Here is an 11,755-nt window from a genome sequence, read left to right on the forward strand (position 1 = left end):
GCAAGCTCAAGAGGTAGCAAGAAGAATTTCTGGCGCCGTTGCCGGGGAGATCTTCGCCAATTCAAGTCAAGATTTACAACAAGTCATTTTTGGCGACGTTGCAAGTCAAGATATACCAAGTACCCATCACAAACTCTGATCCCTCGCATTACATTATTTGCCATTCGCCTCTCGTTTTCCTCTCGCCCACTTCACCCTTGCCATTTTATTCGCCCTCTTTTCTGTTCTCCTCTTTCTCTCGCTTGCTCTTTGTTTGCTTGTGTGTTGGATTGCTTGCTTGTTACGATGGCTCAAGATAATACTAAATTGTGTGACTTTTCCAATACCAACAGCAATGATTTTCTTAGCACTCCGATTGCTCCTATTACCGATGCTGAATCTTGTGAAATTAATGCTGCTTTGCTGAATCTTGTTATGAAAGATCAATTCTCCGGCCTTCCTAGTGAAGATGCCGCTGCCCATCTAAACAAATTTGTTGATTTGTGTGATATGCAAAAGAAGAAAGATGTGGATAATGATATTGTTAAATTGAAGCTATTTCCGTTTTCACTTAGAGATCGTGCTAAAACTTGGTTTTCATCTTTGCCTAAAAATAGTATTGATTCATGGAATAAGTGCAAAGATGCTTTTATCTCTAAGTATTTTCCTCCCGCTAAGATCATCTCTCTTGGAAACGATATTATGAATTTTAAGAAACTTGATCATGAACATGTTGCACAAGCTTGGGAGAGGATGAAATTAATGATACGTAATTGTCCTACACATGGCTTGAACTTATGGATGATTATATAAAAAAATTATGCTGGATTGAATTTTGCTTCTAGAAATCTTTTAGATTCGGCCGCAGGAGGCACTTTTATGGAAATCACTTTAGGAGAAGCTACTAAACTCCTAGATAATATTATGGTTAATTATTCTCAATGGCACACTGAAAGATCTACTAATAAAAAGGTTCATGCGATTGAAGAAATTAATGTTTTGAGTGGAAAGATGGATGAACTTATGAAATTATTTGCTAGTAAAAGTGTTTCTTCCGATCTTAATGATATGCCTTTGTCTACTTTGATTGAGAATAATAATGCATCTATGGATGTGAATTTTGTTGGTAGGAATAATTTTGGTAACAACGCGTATAGAGGAAAGTTTAATCCTAGGCCGTTTCCTAGCAATTCCTCTAATAATTATGGTAATTCCTACAACAACTCTTATGCAAATTTTAATAAGATGCCCTCTGAATTTAAGACTAGTGTTAAAGAATTTATGATTTCTCAAAAGAATTTCAATGCTTTGCTTGAAGAAAAATTGCTTAAGGTTGATGAATTGGCTAGGAATGTGGATATAATTTCTCTTGATGTTGATTCTTTGAAACATAGATCTATTCCACCTAAGCATGATATAAATGAGTCTCTCAAAGCCATGAGAATTTCCATTGATGAGTGCAAAGAAAGAACCGCTAGGATGCGTGCTAAAAAAGATAGCTTTATGAAAGCGTGTTCTTCTAGTTTCCATGATAATAATGATGAAGATCTAAAAGTGATTGATGTGTCTCCTATCAAATCTTTGTTCTCTAATATGAATCTTGATAAAAGTGAGGTTGAAGAGATTAAAACTCTAGATGACAATGAACTTACTATTTCATATTTCAAGGAATTTAATTATGATAATTGCTCTCTGATAGATTGTATTTCCTTGTTGTAATCTGTGTTGAATTCTCGTCATGCTTATAGTCAAAATAAAGCTTTTACTAGACATATCGTTGATGCTTTGATGCAATCTTATGAAGAAAAACTTGAATTAGAAGTTTCTATCCCTAGAAAACTTTATGATGAGTGGGAACCTACTATTAAAATTAAAATTAAATATTATGAATGCAATGCCTTGTGTGATTTGGGCGCTAGTGTTTCCACGATTCCTAAAACTTTATGTGATATTCTAGATTTCCATGAATTTGATGATTGTTCTTTAAATTAGCATCTTGCGGATTCCACTATTAAGAAACCTATGGGAAGAATTAATGATGTTCTTATTGTTGCAAATAGGAACTATGTACCCGTAGATTTCATCGTTCTTGATATAGATTGCAATCCTTCATGTCCTATTATTCTTGGTAGACCTTTCCTTAGAACGATTGGTGCGATTATTGATATGAAGGAAGGGAATATTAGATTCCAATTTCCATTAAGGAAGGGCATGGAAAACTTTCCTAGAAAGAAAATTAAATTGCCTTATGAATCTATTATGAGGGCCACTTATGGATTGCATACCAAAGATGGCAATACTTAGATCTATCCTTGTTTTTATGCCTAGCTAGGGGCGTTAAACGATAGCGCTTGTTGGGAGGCAACCCAATTTTCTTTTTGTTTTTTGATTTTTGCTTCTGTTTAGTAATAAATAATTTGTTTAGTCTCTTGTTAGATGTGTTTTTATGTTTTAATTAGTGTTTGTGCCAAGTAGAACCGTTGGGAAGACATGGGTAAAGTTTATATGATCAAGCTGTAAAAAACAGAAACTTTAGCGCTCACGAGAATAGCTGCCATTTTTTATAAGAGAGTGATTTTTAGTTGATTCTTTTTAAACATGATCACTAGACAAATTCCTCACGTCCAGAAATTTATTTAAGAATTTTTTGTTTTACAGAAGTTTGCGTTAGTTACAGATTACTACAGACTGTTCTGTTTTTGACAGATTCTGTTTTTCGTGTGTTGTTTGCTTATTTTGATGAATCTATGGTTAGTAAAAGAGTTTATAAACCATATAGAAGTTGGAATACAGTAGGTTTAACACCAATATAAATAAAGAATGAGTTCATTACAGTACCTTAAAGTGGTGGTCTATTTTATTTCGCTAACGGAGCTCATGAGATTTTCTGTTTTGAGTTTTGTGTTGTGAAGTTTTCAAGTTTTTGGGTAAAGATTTGATGGATTATGGAATAAGGTGTGGCAAGAGCCTAAGCTCGGGGATGCCCAAGGCACCCCAAGGTAAAATCCAAGGACAACCAAAAGCCTAAGCTTGGGGATGCCCCGGAAGGCATCCCCTCTTTCGTCTACTTCCATCGGTAACTTTATTTCGAGCTATATTTTTATTCACCACATGATATGTGTTTTGCTTGGAGCGTCTTGTATGATTTGAGTCTTTGCTTTTTAGTTTACCACAATCATCCTTGCTGTACACACCTTTTGGGAGAAACACACATGAATCGGAATTTATTAGAATACTCTATGTGCTTCACTTATATCTTTTGAGCTAGTTACAATTTTCTCTAGTGCTTCACTTATATCTTTTTAGAGCACGGTGGTGGCTCTATTTTATAGAAATTGTTGATCTCTCATGCTTCACTTATATTATTTTTAGAGTCTTAAAACAGCATGGCAATTTGCTTCAATTATAATATCATAAGAAATTTGATACTTGATAATTGTTTTGAGATATAAAGGTGGTAATATCATAGTTGTGCTAGTTGAGTAATTGTGAAATTGAGGAATACTTGTGTTGAAGTTTGCGAGTCCCGTAGCATGCACGTATGGTGAACGTTGTGTGACAAATTTGTAGCATAGGATGTTCTATTATTGCTTTCCTTATGAGTGACGGTCGGGGACGAGCGATGGTCTTTTCCTACCAATGTATCCCTCTAGGGGCATGCGTAGTAGTACTTTGCTTCGAGGGCTAATAAACTTTTGCAACAAGTATATGAGTTCTTTATGACTAATGCGAGTCCATGGATTATACGCACTCTTACCTTTCCGTAATTTTCTAGCCTCTACGGTATCGTGCATTACCCTTTCTCATCTTGAGAGTTGGTGCAAATTTCGCCGATGCATCCAAACCCCGTGATATGATACGCTCTATCACACATAAACCTCCTCATATCTTCCTCAAAACAGCCACCATACCTACCTATCATGGCATTTCCATAGCCATTTCGAGATATATTGCCATGCAACTTTTCACCATTCCGTTTACTATGACACGCTCCATCATTGTCATATTGCTTTGCATGATCATGTAGTTGACATTGTATTTGTGGCAAAGCCACCGTTCATAATTCTTTCATACATGTCACTCTTGATTCATTGCATATCCCGATACACCGCTGGAGGCATTCATATAGAGTCATATTTTGTTCAGTATCGAGTTGTAATTCATGAGTTGTAAGTAAATAAAAGTGTGATGATTTCTCATTATTAGAGCATTGTCCCATGTGAGGAAAGGATGATGGAGACTATGATTCCCCCACAAGTCGGGATGAGATTCCGGACTAAAAATAAATAAATAAAAAGAGGCCAAAAAAAGAGAGAAGGCCCAAATAAAAAAATAAAAAAATGAGAGAAAAAGAGAGAAGGGACAATGTTACTATCCTTTTACCACACTTGTGCTTCAAAGTAGCACCATGATTTTCATGATAGAGAGTCTCTCATTTTGCCACTTTCATATACTAGTGGGAATTTTCATTATTGAACTTGGCTTGTATATTCCAATGATGGGCTTCCTCAAATGCCCGAGGTCTTCATGAGCAAGCAAGTTGGATGCACACCCACTTAGTTTCTTTTGTTGAGCTTTCATATACTTATAGCTCTAGTGCATCCGTTGCATGGCAATCCCTACTCTTTGCATTGACATCAATTGATGGGCATCTTCATAGCCCGTTGATTAGCCATGTCGATGTGAGACTTTCTCCTTTTTTGTCTTCTCACATAATCCCTATCATTATACTTTACTCCACCCATAATGCTATATCCATGGCTTGCGCTCATGCATTGCATGAGGGTTGAAAAGGCTGAAGCGCGTTAAAAAGTATGAACCAATTGCTCGGATTGTCATCAGGGTTATGCATGATGAGAATGTTTTGTGTTATGAAATTGAAGCATGGCCTAACTATATGATTTTGTAGGGATAAGCTTTCTTCGGCTATGTTATTTTGATAAGACATAATTGCTTGGTTAGCATGCTTGAAGTATTATTGTTTTTATGTCAACATTAAACTTTTATCTTGAATCATATCGAATCTGAACATTCATGCCACAATAAGATGAACTACATTGAAAATTATGCTAAGTAGCATTCCACATCAAAAATTCTGTTTTTATCATTTACCTACTCGAGGACGAGCAGGAATTAAGCTTGGGGATGCTTGATACGTCTCCAACGTATCTATAATTTTTGATTGTTTCATGCTATTATATTATCTGTTTCGGTGTTTAATGGGCTTTACTATTCACTTTTATATTATTTTTGGGACTAACCTATTAACCGGAGGCCCAACCCAAATTGCTGTTTTTTTGCCTATTTCAGTGTTTCGCAGAAAAGGAATATCAAACGGAGTCCAAACGGAATGAAACCTTCGGGAACGTGATTTTTGGAACAAACGTGATCCAGAGGACTTGGAGTGGACGTCAAGCAATCAACGAGGAGGCCACAAGGCAGGGGCGCGCCCTCCACCCTCGTGGGCCCCTTGTGGCTCCACCAATTCTTCCTCCCATATATACTCATATACTCCCAAAACATCCAGGAGCACAACGAAACCCTATTTTCACCGTCGCAACCTTCTGTACCGGTGAGATCCCATCATGGGGCCTTTTCCGGCGCTCCGCCGGAGGGGGAATTGATCACGGAGGGCTTCTACATCAACTCCATAGCCTCTCCGATGATGTGTGAGTAGTTTACCTCAGACCTTCGGGTCCATAGTTATTAGCTAGATGGCTTCTTCTCTCTCTTTGGATCTCAATACAAAGTTCTCGTCGATTCTCTTGGAGATCTATTCGATGTAATCTTTTTTTGCGGTGTGTTTGTCGAGATCCGATGAATTGTGGGTTTATGATCAAGTTTATCTATGAACAATATCTGAATCTCCTCTGAATTCTTTTATGTATGATTAGTTATCTTTGCAAGTCTTTTCGAATTATCAGATTGGTTTGGCCTACTAGATTGATCTTTCTTGCAATGGGAGAAGTGCTTAGCTTTGGGTTCAATATTGCGGTGTCCATTCCAGTGACAGTAGGGGCAGCAAGCCACGTATTGTGTTGTTGCCATCAAAGATAAAAAGATGGGGTTCATATCATATTGCTTGAGTTTATTCCTCTACATCATGTCATCTTGCTTAATGCGTTACTTCATTCTTATGAACTTAATACTCTAGATGCATGCTGGATAGCGGTCGATGTGTGGAGTAATCTCTACTATATTAAAGGAGGATCGAACTTCGACCTCCTTCCCGCCCCCTTGTGATATCGCTACTTCCCCCGCCTCGCCTGGTGCGACCCCCGTAGAAAAAAACATCCAATGTAACCGAACAAACAGATAAAATCCCCGCACGAAAAAAGGAACAATTACCGGGGAAGCAACTGCATCCCACGATCGCACGTCCCACGCCTGGTCTCCCCAGCCCCTCGCTTCCGATCACATCTCTCGCCTGTATGGTCTCGCCGCTCTGCCCTCTCGATCCGCCGCCGTGAAGCCTGTATGGTCACCATCTAGCCTCCACCGTCTCCCTTCTCCTCTCTGAAGGCAGGCCCTCCTCGGTGTGATGAGTAGTCCGCGGTGCTGCCGCCCCCTGCACGAGAGTGGCCGCGGCGTCGGCCACACCAGCACTCTCGTCGGGGCCGCACTTCCTGTACCGTACCTGGCTGGCCGGGAGGAGCTTGCTGCTCGCCATGATCTTCTCCACGTGGTAAGTCATAACAGCTGATTGCGAAGTTGGTGACCTTCGCCGCCTCCTCCTCCTCCTCCTTGACTGCACGGAAGAAACACAGCCAATGATTAATGACTGACACAACTTTAGCAGTAGGCTACCCGGTCGAGCTCTCCCACCGGTCAAACGAGCCAAGCGCAAAAGTGACGAGAGAATGCATGCTCTGCAATGACGTGCACTGCGTACCTTGCAGAGTTCTTGCTAGGAATCTGAAGATAGCGTGTTGTACACCTGCAGGTAATTCGCTTTTATTGGATTGTGGGAGGAGAGGCCAAACCGTACTTGTGTAATGGTGCAGCTTAAATGTTTGAAGGAAGACTTACATCGTACTTGGAGAATAATTACATCCTACTTGGAGGTAGCAGGGACGTGTCATATGTTTTTGGGATCCAGGTAATATTTAGCTTACCTGCTAGACCACATTACTTCCAAAATATTTACCTACCATGACAGGAAAATCTATTGGATCTAGCACTGCATTGTAGACTCAACATATCTAGCTCAGACCCGTCATCCTCTCATTCCGTGTTATGTATGCTTTTCTTTTGAAGTTTTCATCAACCTCGCTTTCTTTATTCAGATCAAGATGGTTGTATATACATCCAAATTCAGATCACACAGTGCCTTACAAGGTGGGAATCAGCAGGGCAAGGGAAGAATCCTGGGAGGTAATTTTGATTATCCCACAATGGGGTCCATGATAAATGTTGGCTAATTGTGTTTTGAAGAATATCAGTTTCATGTTCTCTTGGTGTTTTTGGATTTGCCTCAATGTCATCCAGATTGATTTCATATACCAAAATCTTAATCCAACTCTTTTCTAGACATAAGTTTATATGCACATGCTACATAGTTTTGATGTATATATGTCTCTTCCTCTGAGTAGTATGCTCCAATTTTTGTTTCTTGATGTATATTGCCACTTGAATAACACTCAGTTTCTCTAAATAAATTTGTACTCTACATACCTCTCTCTCTGCGGTGGAAAATCTATCATACAGGGCAATAAGATGAAATCAGTTTTTAATTTGAGATGTCCTTTAAAAAACCCACGGAGAAACCAAGCGAATTGATAGTCAGCCCGCATCAATATGGCGAATCAACCGGAGTTGCCTTCTTGGGACGATGCATTTGCATTGAAGCAGTGTCGTTGGTCTGATCGCGGCGGTCAGCACCACCCTCCCATCCGGTCACATTGCGCGACATCAATACAGGTCTGCAGCTCTGGGCCGGCATGAATGTGGTGCGGGAAGCTGCGCGTATGTTGGAGAGATAGAGTATGTACGTTTATTTGTATTTTTCTTACTTAATAGGTGGATTTTCTCCAGTGATTCTGCGGCCGTCGAGGAGGTGAGGTTTTTCCATCAAATGATTTTACAGTCTGTTTGGTGTGACCACTGCTACTAGGTGCAGAGTATGGAGTAGGACAAGCATCAGTCATGTAAATTGTTAATCAATCTGGTTTTGCAAGTCGTTGAGTCGTAGTAGCTATGTAGGATTCCTAATGGATACTACCATGAATCATGTTCTGTCGTTAAGGAGAACCTTTTCTAAATGTATTCCAGCTGAGCCTCTTCTATTTTTTTCCTTTTGGCATGGACAAGGATTCACCTTAAATACTACTCCCTCCGTCTCAAAATAAATGACTCAACTTTGTACTAGCTTTAGTACAAAGTCGAGTCACTTATTTTGGGACGGAGGGAGTATTATATAGAGTACATCTCTGCAGTAGTTCTTTTTTTTTTACAACAGAGTACATGTCTATAGTTAGCGTAGAGCGATAACTCATCTGTCATTTGCACTTGCTGTTTCATATGCTTTTGGAAAAGGTAAAGCTTCTGGGATTACAATTATAGTGGTTTACTTGGAGTAAGTACAGTTTACGTCCTGATATTGTCACTAATACTGTATAATCTAGCTTTACATGCTTTTCTCACTCTGGAGGGTAATGTCATGGACGTTTGTTGCGATTTCAGACTTTTCAGTGTGCAAATGCTTAGAGCATTTGACTTATATATATACATGACATATGTCAAAATGACCATGAAGGATATATGTGCTACTCAGAAAATGCCGAGCAATATGAGCTTGTCATAGCAGCTATTTAGTTGGAAGAAAACATAGATTGAAGATAGATATATCAGATGCACCTGCTTGATAGGATTCTTATTTAGTTATGTGGAGGCAGTGATGCTTCCTTTGATGCGGATATGTGTATTTTTAAAATATTTGCTTACTTGCTTCTTGCTTGTCTATCAGGCTACTTTGGTAGATTTTAGAGAGAAATTTGTTTTTGAACAAGACTGTCAAGGAAGCATCATGACAAAGATATATGTTGCATTACTATAGTTGAGATAATTTGATTTGATTATAATATGTCAAGCTTCTGAAACTTCACTATGTACGTTGGTTTGGTGGTTTCATATTTGTCACACTATAGTAATAAGCAACATACGACACATAAATTCTTGATTTTTTTCTGACTCAAGATCTCTACGCCTAAATTTATTGTTTTGTGGCACTGTGCGGACATTTTTCTCTTGGTGACCAATATCCCTCAAGCTATACGAGATTTGATTAAGAACATTGGGATACTTTTTTTAACTCGTGATGATAAGTATGTATATCTGGAATTCAAGTTTGAGCCACATGTACTTGGTTTAGTAGTACTCTTTCCGTTCAAAATAAATGTCCAGTTTTAGTTCAAATTTAAACCGACACTTACTTTGGAACGGAGGGAGTATATTTTATAGGGAAGAAGGTATCATACTATTTCGTGGGGTGAGCGCTTTAAGAGGGATGGGTTCTCAGGGCTTCAAGTGGGTTTATCGTGGGTTAGTAGATAACAGCGAGCAACTAGAAAGGTTGGATCAACGTTGGAGGCGAATAACAATGGTGAGCGATGTTTAAATTTATGTTCCGTGGCAACGCACGGGCACTCAGCTAGTAGTAGTAGATGCAGAATCGTTTCGATCTACTTGTTTCGGACGTGATGCCTATATACATGATCATGCCTAGATATTCTCATAATTATTCGCTTTTCTATCAATTGCTCGACAGTAATTCATTCACCCACCATAATACTTGTGCTATCTTGAGAGAAGCCACTAGTGAAACCTATGGCCCCCGGGTCTATTTTCCATCATATAAGTTTCCGATCTACTTTTATTTTCCAATCTTTACTTATAATCTATATTATAAAAATACCAAAAATATTTATCTTATTATCTCTATCAGATCTCACTCTTGTAAGTGACCGTGAAGGGATTGACAACCCCTTTTATCGCGTTGGTTGCGAGGTTCTTATTTGTTTTGTGTAGGTGCGAGGCGACTTGTGCATGGTCTCCTACTGAATTGATACCTTGGTTCTCAAAACTGAGGGAAATACTTACGCTACTGTGCTGCATCACCCTTTCCTCTTCAAGGGAAAAATCCGACGCAAGCTCAAGAGGTAGCAGCACCCTCCTCCCTGAAGTCCTGCTGCTCCGTTCCAAAGGGTGCTGAGGCATCTCTTCATCATCATCTGGAAGATTAATAATGTTTGGCGGTGCTGAAAGAAAAGTCAGTCGCAAGAATTCAGTCGACTGCAGTTCAATTGACGAAAATAAAGACAAGTTTGCATAAGTCATACCGGCTTTCGAAGTAGCTGCATCTCCGGTTTCCTCATCATTGCCCTTGTAAAGGTCTGTAGAAGTCGCAGAAGTAGCAGCACTACAAGTATCAAGTTTCACTCGGTTAATCAAGAAGTGAGTCGACAGCAAAAGTCCCTAGGCAAAAGGTGAGAACGAGACACTTACGCAGAAGCGACGGGGACGTCCATCTTGATCTTGGGCAAGTGTGACAGCCTGGTTTTTGCCCTCTCTTATTTGTTTGAGTTTTCATTTGAAAGTTGTTGAAACTTGGAGTTTTTGAATCTTTTCATTTGGAGTTAAACACTTGGGCATCCTTGGCTTTCACCCAAGTGTTCATTTCTCTCCCAAACCATCATTTCACTTCTGATCCACCACAAAATAATCTTTGGAATATTTTTCTTAAATGAAAAATATTCATTTTCTCTCTAAAACCCTAAGCCAAATCTGTTTACTCCAAGGCAACCCTAATTTTTATGGCTCAGAAAATTCTAAGATAATTCACAAATATTCTAGGGACCCTAGGGCACCTCCCTGAGCAAAAATATTTCATCACTTTTTGGAATATTTTTGCTACAGAAAATCTTTTCTGTTCTGGACAGAAATGGTGGTTTCTACAGCAACTACCATTTTACCTGCTCCATTTGACCTGATCTTTCTTGTGCCTATTTACCTTAGTAACTCTAAGCTAGCCTCCAAAGCACGGCTCCAAACTCCCAGTCATTTGACCACAGTAACATCACAAAGTTACTGTCCAGAAACTTACCAGACTTGTAAAATCTTCTCTACTGCACCTGGATCCAAACCAAACCGTGGTAAACATCAAAACCACCACGAACAACATGCCAGACGTGATTTTTGGACGAAGGCTGGCCTGAGGAGAGAGTTCGTGCGGTGACCACGCGTGTCCATGATGCCAGGCATGCGTGTCGACGCGCTCTGGGTGCTGCCGAACGCTCAGTTCGCGCGTGCTTGCTTCCCCCGCCTGCCCAACCATGCCAAACATCGCCACCATCATTGTCTCGACGTCCTTAACTCCACCCTGGGACTCGCCGATGCCGGAGCTCGCCGCAGCGAGCACGGGCAAGGTCCGGCCAGCCCAACAGTGCGGGCGCACTGTGCTCGTCGTCACCCCCCTTGATCATGTGCTCGTCTCCGCTCGCCCACAGTGGCCGCGTGACCTCCGTCGCCTTCTCCCCCTCTCACTGATGCCGCTCGTCGCCGGGCGCCGTGGACAGGTGTCCACCGGCGGAGCCTGAAGCACCCTCGCCGCTCGCCTATATATAGAGCCCCTCCCCAACCTTCTTGAGCATCCTCTAGCACTCACACACACTCCACTGTCGAGTAGGAAGCCGTAGCCCGGCCGGGCAGGCCTCGGGCCGCCGTCCCCAAGCTCGAGCTCGCCGGCGATCCCCTCTGGTCGCCGTGGCAGCTCCAGCCC

At 40.6% G+C, this 11,755-nt stretch overlaps 1 long non-coding RNA gene across 1 annotated transcript; it reads left to right on the forward strand.

Moving 5' to 3' along the window:
- The first annotated feature begins 6,344 nt into the window (after positions 1-6,344).
- LOC123124306 (uncharacterized) lies at positions 6,345-8,278 on the forward strand. Its single transcript, XR_006461039.1, has 3 exons — positions 6,345-6,664; positions 6,779-7,078; positions 7,266-8,278. It is a non-coding gene; the product is annotated as an uncharacterized lncRNA (long non-coding RNA).
- The last annotated feature ends 3,477 nt before the right edge of the window (positions 8,279-11,755 follow it).

The sequence above is a fragment of the Triticum aestivum genome, chromosome 5D (assembly GCF_018294505.1).
Source record: "Triticum aestivum cultivar Chinese Spring chromosome 5D, IWGSC CS RefSeq v2.1, whole genome shotgun sequence".
NCBI classification, from domain to species: domain Eukaryota; kingdom Viridiplantae; phylum Streptophyta; class Magnoliopsida; order Poales; family Poaceae; genus Triticum; species Triticum aestivum.